This window comes from Hordeum vulgare, chromosome 5H (assembly GCF_904849725.1).
Source record: "Hordeum vulgare subsp. vulgare chromosome 5H, MorexV3_pseudomolecules_assembly, whole genome shotgun sequence".
NCBI classification, from domain to species: Eukaryota; Viridiplantae; Streptophyta; class Magnoliopsida; order Poales; family Poaceae; genus Hordeum; species Hordeum vulgare.
Window position 1 is genome coordinate 481,416,030 of NC_058522.1, and position 9,703 is coordinate 481,425,732.

Genomic DNA, 9,703 nt, shown 5'->3' on the forward strand with positions numbered 1-9,703 from the left:
GCGATGAGGCATAGCAAAGCCGTTGTCGTGACACAGATGGACGATTGTTGTGTGCCATCCAACGATTGCGGAGGTCGTCCTATCATCACTTGGTCGACCCATAGTGCACTCTAAAATAACCCATATGAGGCATGAACATCCCTTTAGAACAATATGATCAGCCCGACACGAAAGCCCGAGGGTTTGGCCGAACTTGAGCTCCATTTGGACATGGTATTCCTCGACTTAGGTTTTGCATAACTATGGGATTGAGAAGTGGCGTCTAGGAAGGTGAATAGACGCTTAACAAGGCAAATGAGCAGTTTTTAGTTTTCTTGAACTTTAGGCGGATTTTAGCACAAGTTAAGTCACATCCCAAACTTCCTATACATGCATATCTATAGGTTGAGCAACGAACATTAAATATCGTGCAAGTACAATAAAGTAAGGGATGGTAGAGATTAGAAGATCGAAGCAATGAAGACACAATGGTTTTTGGCGTGCTTCCGATAGATGGTGCTATTGTACGTCCATGTTGATGGAAACTTCAACCCACGAAGGATAGCGGTGGCACGAGTCCACGAAGGGCTCCACTCACGAAGGGTCCACGAAGGATCCACGAAGAAGCAACCTTGTCTATGCCACCATGGCTTACGTCCACGAAGGACTAGCCTCACTCGGGACAAATCTTCACGAAGTAGGCGATCTCCTTGCCCTTACAAACTTCTTGGTTCAATTTCACACGATTTGGAGGTTCCCAAGCGACATCTAACCAATCTAGGAGACACCACTCTCCAAGGGGTATTAGATGTTGTGTTCATGATGAACTCCTTCCTCTTGTGCTTCAAAAGATATTCTCCTAAACACTCAATCACTCTCTCATAGAAATTTGCTTGGTGGAAGAGGATGATTGGGTGGAAAGCAATTGGAGGAGGCTAAAAATCAAGAATCATATGGTAGGATGGAATCTCTTGATCTCAACACATGAGTAGGTGGTTCTCTCTCAGAAAATAAATGGTGGAAGTGTAGTTTCATTCTGATGGATCTCTCTGTTGGAAATATGCCCTAGAGGCAATGATAAATAGTTATTATTATATTTCTTGTTTAAAGATAATCATTTATTATCCATTCTATAATTGTATTGAATGAAAACATAGATACATGTGTGGATACATAGACAAAACAATGTCCCTAGCAAGCCTCTAGTTGGCTAGCCAGTTGATCAAGGATAGTCAAGGTTTTCTGACTATGTGCAAGTGTTGTTCTTGATAACTGGATCACATCATTAGGAGAATCATGTGATGGACTAGACCCAAACTATGAACGTAGCATATTGATCGTGTCATTTTATTGCTATTGTTTTCTGTGTGTCAAGTATTTATTCCTATGACCATCAGATCATATAACTCACTGACACCAGAGGAATACATTGTGTGCATCAAACGTCACAATGTAACTGGGTGACTATAAAGGTGTTCTACAGGTATTTCCGAAGGTGTCTGTTGAGTTAGTATGGATCAAGACTGGAATTTGTCACTCCGTGTGACAGAGAGGTATCTCGGGGCCCACTCGGTAATACAACATCATACACAAGCCTTGCAAGCAATGTGACTAAGTGTAAGTCACGGGATCTTGTATTACAGAACGAGTAAAGAGACTTGCCGGTAACGAGATTGAAATAGGTATGCGGATACCACGATCGAATCTCGGGCAAGTAACATACCGAAGGACAAAGGGAATGACATACAGGATTATATGAATCCTTGACAGTAAGGTTCAACCGATAAGATCTTCGGAGAATATGTAGGATCCAATATGGGCATCCAGGTCCCGCTATTGGATATTGACCGAGGAGTGACTCGGATCATGTCTACATAGTTCTCGAACCCGCAGGGTCTGCACACTTAAGGTTCGACGATGTTTTAGTATAGTTGAGTTATATGTGTGGTTACCGAATGTTGTTCGGAGTCCCAGATGAGATCACAAACGTCACGAGGGTTTCCGGAATGGTCTGGAAACAAAGATTGATATATAGGATGGTTTCATTTGGTTACCGGAAAGTTTTGGCCAATTCCGGTAGTGTACCGGGAGTGACGAATGGGTTCCGGGAGTTCACCGGGAGGGGCCCACCCATCCGGGAGTGAGCCCAAGGCCCTAGGGTGGCGCCACAAGTCCTTAGTGGGCTGGTGGAGTCAGCCCAAGGAGCCCATGGCGCCACATAAGAAAATACCAAAAAGAAAAGAAAAAGAAAAAGGAAAGAGGGAGGTGGGAAGGAAGAGGAGGACTCCTCCTTCCCAAACCGAATTGGAGGAGGAGTCCTCCTCCTCCCTGGCGGACAGCGCACCCTTGAGGCCTTGTGCCTCAAGGCTAGCCCCTCCCCTCCCTCCTATATATAGCGGTGGTTTAGGGCTTTTTGAGACACAACTTTGCCACGTGCAACTCTAGCCTAAACCACACAGTTACACCTCTAGATAGGATTTCTGCGGAGCTCGGGCGAGCCCTGCAGGAGTAGATCATCACCACCACCGGAGCGCCGTCACGCTGCCGGAGAACTCATCTACTTCTCCGTCTTGCTTGCTGGATCAAGAAGGCCGAGATCATCGTCGAGCTGTACGTGTGCTGAACGCGGAGGTGTCGCCCGTTCGGCGCTAGATCGAAACGGATCGTGGGACGGATTGTAGGACGGTTCATGGGACGGTTCGAGGGACGTGAAGACGTTCCACTACATCAACCGTGTTTATTAACGCTTCCTGCTGTGCGATCTACAAGGGTACGTAGATCCAAATCTCCTCTCGTAGATGGACATCACCATGATAGGTCTTCGTGTGCGTAGGAAAATTTTGTTTCCCATGCAACGTTCCCCGACACTCTCTGCGGGTAGGTGGTGGTGGAGGGTATATATAGCCTTCACCAAAAATCCAATTGTTACAACTTTAGTACACAACTCAGTGACACCAAAATAAAAACCTTGGTGGTACCGACTAGTGCAAAAGGTTCCAACTTTTGGTGTTTCGGTGAGACCGAAGGAAACAACTGGGTGAAACTGATTCGGTGTGACCTAGGCAGATCCAATGCTTGGGAGGTTTGATAACCCACAAGTATAGGTGATCAATTGTAGCCTTTCTCGATAAGTAAGAGTATCGACCCCAACGAGGAGCTAAAGGTAGGACAAATATTCCCTCAAGTTCTATCGACCACCGATACAACTCTACGCACACTTTACGTTCGCTTTACCTAGAACAAGTATGAAACTAGAAGTACTTTGTAGGAGTGATAGGATAGGCTTGCAAGAAAGTAAAGAACACGTAAATAAAACTAGGGGCTGGTTAGATAAAGAAATAACTACGAGTGTCTAACGAGTGTGGAAAAGTGGTGGTATGAGTTGCGGAATTGTCCCTAAGCAATTGACTACGTTACTAGATCGATAGCAAGTATCATGTGGGAGAGGCCTCTGCTAGCATGTCATCCCTTACTTGGAATTCTATGCACTTATCATTGGAACTATTAGCAAGCGTCCGCAACTACTAACGTTCATTAAGGTAAAACCCAACCATAGCAATAAGATATATTTGAAAGTGCATTATATCGACTAGAGGGGGGGTGAATAGGAGATTTTTAGAATTTCATCACTGAGGAAATTCCTCACTGATGACTAACTTACAGCGGAAACAATTAAGGATCAGTCGTGCAAACGTTCACAACAGCAGTATTACAGAGTGAAGATTATGAAAACAAATTGCACAGTAAGCAGGCACGCAGAATACAGATGATGATTAACTCAAGTGAAGAATTTGGGGTTGAGGAAATTCAGAGAAAGTCTTCAGCAAATTCTTCAAACAGTCACAGTGAAGATCATCAACACATAATACAGAGAATGTAAAGAGTTGAGGAATTAGAACCCGATTCTTGGTGAAGACTGTTGTTGATGACCCAGTTCCAACTGTTGTGACAGTTGTACATCTGGTTTGGAGCGGCTTGGTATTGAAACCAAAGGACACCCAGTCCCGGGACACACAGTCCCTACCGTATTCTCCTTGAGCTAAGGACACACAGTCCTCGCCCAACACTCGTGGTAAGTCTTCAGGGCAGACTTCCAAACCCTCATAAACTCGGTCACCCGAGGATCCACAATTGACTGCTGGATTGCTCTAGACCATGACGCCTAACCGTCTGGAGGATGCACATTCCTCAAAGGTAAAAGGCTTCAGTCCCACACAGGAACAACTTCTTCAGTGATGCTCAATCACTAGGTTTGGTTTGTGGTTTCGGTGGGTTGTGTATTTCCTCACTGATGATTTACTCTCGAAGGCTCTGAGGAATTGGGTTGCTCTTATGACAAGTGTCAGTTTCTAACGGAGCAGCCAACCAGCTAGTGGTTGTGGGGGCGGCTATTTATAGCCTGGGAGCATCCCGACATGATTTGACACTAATGCCCTTAAATAATATGACCGTTGGAGTGGATAAGACCAGTGACTTGGCGTGGCTATCGAAACGGTCGAGACCCTCAATTGTGAGAGTCCTCATGTCACTCATATTCCTCACTTGAGGCTTTTGGTAGGATTTGGCTTGGGTTGAGCATCATGAGAAAATTCATTCCATAGCATTACTTTGACCCCCTTTAACAGTACGGTGTTCCTATTCATCAAATGCGAAGAAAGTAAAACAGAAAATGTAAATCTTCACGCTTCAATTTCTTCAAAATAATTTTCTTCAGGAACCACCGATCTTCTCGATATCAATATCTTCATGAGGAATATCAATTTCATCGCAGATTCCTCGTGATTCATTTCTTCAGCTTCAGACCAATTTCTTCAACTGAAGACATATATTTTTAGGGGTCAATATTCTTCAAATATCTCAAACTCCTCAATGACTTATAGATCCTGTGTACACTTATAAACACATTAGATACTTAACCTATAAGTCTTCAAACCACCAAAATCACTAAGGGGCACTAGATGCACTTACAATCTCCCCCTTTTTGGTGGTTGATGACAATTAGGTTAAGTCTTCAACAGGGATAAAAAATATGAAGTGTAAATACTTAATTGAGGAATTTGAACACAAGATTCACAGAGACTCCCCCTGAAGATGTGCATACCCTGAGGATTTTGCTTTTGTAGCATATGCACATTGATGATATATATCATGGAGATCTCCCCCTGAATCTTGTAAATCATGCATACATATAACATATCATATGAAGAAAATGAAGATGCATGATGGCAAATGGTATCTGACGAATTCCAGCATGCGTGCATTAAAAACTTGAGGAATAAGCATGCGAAGAAAAACGTTCAAAAAGCGTCAGAGTACCATCGGGCTTAAGTTACAACTCATTACATAAAAACTTCAGAAGAGCCAAGAGTTTGTAACTTAAATATAGTTCATAAGCCCCCAAAATAAATCCCGTTTGAAGACTAACTCTCAAGTTTCTCCCCCTTTGTCATCAAGTGACAAAAAGGGACAAATTGAGGACTAACGCCCGTGAAGATTTCATTTCTTGGCGGTTGATGAAGATCCTTGACGCTTCTTGGGTGTAGTCTTCTTCCTTGGGCCTGTTGCGGTGTCGAGTTGTTCCTCATCAGATTCGGCGGTGCGGAATGACGAGAAGGAGCTGTCTTCAAGATCTGGCACGGGAACGGGCCTGAACTTCTTCTTGGGAGGCCACGACCACTCAAAGTCTTGCTCAAAGTTCATTTCTTCAAGCTCAGTCTGGGTCTTCATATGTGCAAGAGTAGCCCAGGTGCGATCGAAAACCTCATGCAGATAGTGATGATTAAGTTTCACAGAGTTCTGTGTCTCAGTGAGGGTTTTCACAATGGCACCAAACTGGCGTTTGACCCATTTGTGGTTGTGATCTACCTTCTGATGAAGACTGAGGAGAAGCTCTCTGGTGTTGAGCACGCGAGGAGGAACAGGGTTGGGTGGACGAGTCTCAGTATCGTCCCATGAAGAATAAGCGTCTGGTTCTTTAAACTGACCATCAAGCGGCCTGCTGCCTTCATCAATCACAGACTTTCCTTTTCCCTCAATGGGCTCGAAAGTCTTCTTGTTGACCCGGATAGGAGGCATATAACCAACATGGTTCTGGAAATCTGCGTGGAATTTGATGCCTGTCCTTGTCCTGAGGAATCTCATGATCCATGGGGCATAAATTTTGTGATCATAGGGGCACATTGCATTGTCAGCCAAAGTCCTCAAGAAGAAATCATGGATATTCATAGGAATACCGTGAATGATGTTTAAGAGGATATTCTTCATGAGGCCGACGACATCTTCTTCATCGTCATGGCCTTTGATTGGCGCGAGCACACTGCAGAGAATGCGGTAGACAGACCGTGGTGTGTACTTGAGCTCATGGACGAGGAATGTGGTTCTTGAGGGTTTGCCTGCAGCCAAAGGCTTCATGAGGACTTCCATCATTCCATTGGGCAGCTCACGCTCACCATAAAGCTTCACTGCCCCGTCTGAAGGAATTGGTACGGGCAGTTCTCTGAGGAGTTCAGACGCTGGAGCCTTGTAGTGAGTGTTTTGGGTCATCCAGTCGAACACCCAAGTGTTGATGTCATCAGCATTGCCCGAGATGTGCAGAGTTGCATAGAACTGAAGAATAAGCTCACTATTCCAATCTGATATGTCTGAGCACATAGGGAGCAAACCTGCATCGTGGAGTACACTGAGGACTGGTTCCATGCAGGGAATTTCTTCAAACTCATCATGAGGAATGTGCCTGTGCTGGAATATCTTGTTGCGTCCACAGAGCACAGAAGCATAATAGTTCATCTGAGTCCTGGTCCAAAACTTTAGATGCCTCATTTGAGGCTTGTCATAGGGATTCTCTCCGATGAAATACATGCGTTCCTCAAAGAAAATTTCTTTCTGAAACTTTGTCCGCTTCGAGAATGGCTGGCGCTGAACTGGCTTGATATTGTGCTGAGGAATGGGAGGGGAAACAACCATGGCAGTCTCTGGGTTGAGCACAATGAATTCATTGTCAGGGGCGGGAACATTTTCTTCAGCATTTTCCTCAGGTTGAGGAATTTCATCAGCTGGTATTTCTTGCTCTGGCTGAGCTTCAGGTTGAGGAATTTCTGCTTCCTTCTCAGCTTGAGGAGTTTGATCAGCCTGTTCAGAGTGAGGAGCCTGCTCAGACTGTGCATTTTCATCAGCTTGTTCTTCTTCAGCTGGCTTTGTTGCAGAAGCAAATTCATCAGCTGCTGCAGCTGAAGCTTGAGTAGTCTCTGTCTGAGGAATATGAGGTTGAGGACTATCATCAATCTGGATTTCCTCATCAGTATGCTCCTCAGAGGCAGCATCCTTCATTTCCTCATCTGCCCTTGAAGTTTGGTCACCAATGACGATCATTTCATATGAAGGTGCAATATTTAGAGGCACCGGGTCCAAAGGGGCAGATTCTTCAGTTTCCTTGAGGCGTTTTTCCTCAATCTTTTCTTCTGCTGAGGAAGCTTTTCTCTTCTTCGCTTCCTTCCCAGCAGCTCTTGTCTTTTTCGCGTCTGATGCAGACGGGATTAACTTCTTCACCTTTGAAGCTTTTGGTGAAGGTGTTTTCTCTACAGATTCTTTAGCTGGTAGTGAGGAACCAGCTGGTACAGAGTCATCAGCCTGCTTTGGTGAAGCAGCTGGATCAGGAGCAGTTGCATCAGGGGTTGCAGTTTCATTAGGAGTGGTCTCGGTGATGATTTCTTCAATGGTCGGCTCATCAGCGCGGCGCTCTTGGTGTTGTTCCTCAGCTTGAGGAATTTCCTCCTCATCAGGAGATACATCTTCTGGCTGCTCAACCAGGGGCTGAGGAGTTGGTGCTGGTGGTGGGTGTCGTTTGTTGTAGTCATCAACAGCACTATTGTCTAGCTTGATGAAATTGCGCTTGATGCTTTTGCGGTCTGACAATTTGTCACACTTGTCAGTCAAGACTTGCAGCTCTACCTGGGTTGACACCAGTGCTTCAGGCGTCAGTTTGAGGAGATTTTGCCTGAGGAATTTCTCCTTTTTGGCCTTTGCAATCTTTGCCTACTTGGCCTTCTGTTCCTTCCACTTGGCTTCGTTTATGAAGGTGTCCACCATGTGACTGATGCCAGGAGGAAGTTTCAAATCATCAATGGGTGTGTTTGGGTCCTCATACCATACATTGATGAAGTCGAGGAGGACCTTGGGGTCCATGGCTAGAGGAATAGCACTGCGTGATGCTTGTGCTACCCGTTCTTGCTTGTTTCTGATGATGGCTTGCAGGGTTTCATCATCATACTCATCACTTCCTTCTGATGCAGAAGGGACTGCGATGATTTTGCTGGGGCTTGGCAGAGGTGCACGTTCAGTAGTTGCCAAGGTCTTCACAAGTGGTGTTGAAGACTTTGTCTCCGAGCTTGTTGCGGCTGGGAGTGAGGAGCTGGAGCTGGCAGTCGGAGTCTTCATGACTTTCTTCTGTACTGGCTTTGGAGGTGAAGCTGAGGACTTTGGTGTAGATGAGATGGGTGCTGAGGGTTTTGGCGCTGATGGTTTTGGTGTTGACGGTTTTGGAACCGAGGGTTTTGGATCTGAGGGTTTTGGAGCTGAGGGTTTTGTGATAGAGGCCTGTCCAGACTTCTCTTGAGGCTTTGGAGCCTTTGGCTTTGATGGCGCAGACTGCTTTTGAGGAATCTCTGAGCTTGAAGTTTCTGCTGCTGAGGAATGAGCAGCACCGGAGGCAGCAGCTGAGGATTCATTGAATTTCTTCACTGCTGTTTCAGCTTGCTTCTTGAGCTTGGCCAGATGCCTTTCTTTTTCATCTGGGTAGTCATCAAGTGTCATAAGGCTAGAGGGATGTGCTTCTTGATGATCCTCAAGTGGGGCTCTTCTGCCAGGAAGCTTCAAAGCGAATTTCTTCGCATATTTTGGAGTCACAAACCTGTACTCCTTCCACTCCTTTGCCCATCTGCGCTCAATTTTCTGCAGCCTAATCTTTCTTTTGGCCATTGTCTCAGGTTCTTCATCAGGCGTGCAATAGTCCATGTATATGTCATCAGGAATATCAACAGTTGTGTTCTGCTCCAGTTTCTTTCCTCCCTTATGTTTCCTTTCTTCCTCCATTTTCTTCAGACGAGGAATTTGCTGATGATTTTGAACTCTTGAAGATTCTGATGAGCCTTGAAGAGTTTCTTCCAGAAATGCTGCAAATGAGTTAATGTGATGAGAACCGAGAGATTCATCAGCTGACATGTGTGTACCTGTGAACAGAGTATAGTTGCGAGGAATTTGGAGAGGTCATATGCGTTCTCAGATTTGAAGAAAATGAAAAAGTTTGACAGTTTGAGGAATATAATGAGTGGTTGAGGAATTTGCTTAAGCATACTGTTCTTGGGTTCCAGAGTTGTACAGGTCCGAAATTTCGCACAATTGAGGAATCCCGTGAAAAATCTTAGATGCTTAGCTAGTTCATCAATGATTGTGGTGATGGATAGTGTTTGAGGAATCATGTGCGCATCGTATCTTGAGGAAAAATAGATTTCACATGGGAGAGGTAAAATTTCAGATCTGAGCTGCTATAAAAATGGAGTATATTTACCCTAGAAGGTGCGAGTGAAGAACACAAAAGGTGGTGTTGGAGAGGCTCTTCGGTCAAGTGTCCAATGCACCCTAACTTGGCAGCAGAGGACGTCTACGGCGGCGGCGAACGTAGATGTTCCGACTCCGGCGTGATCCTGGCGGCGAAAAGGTTGAGGCAGTG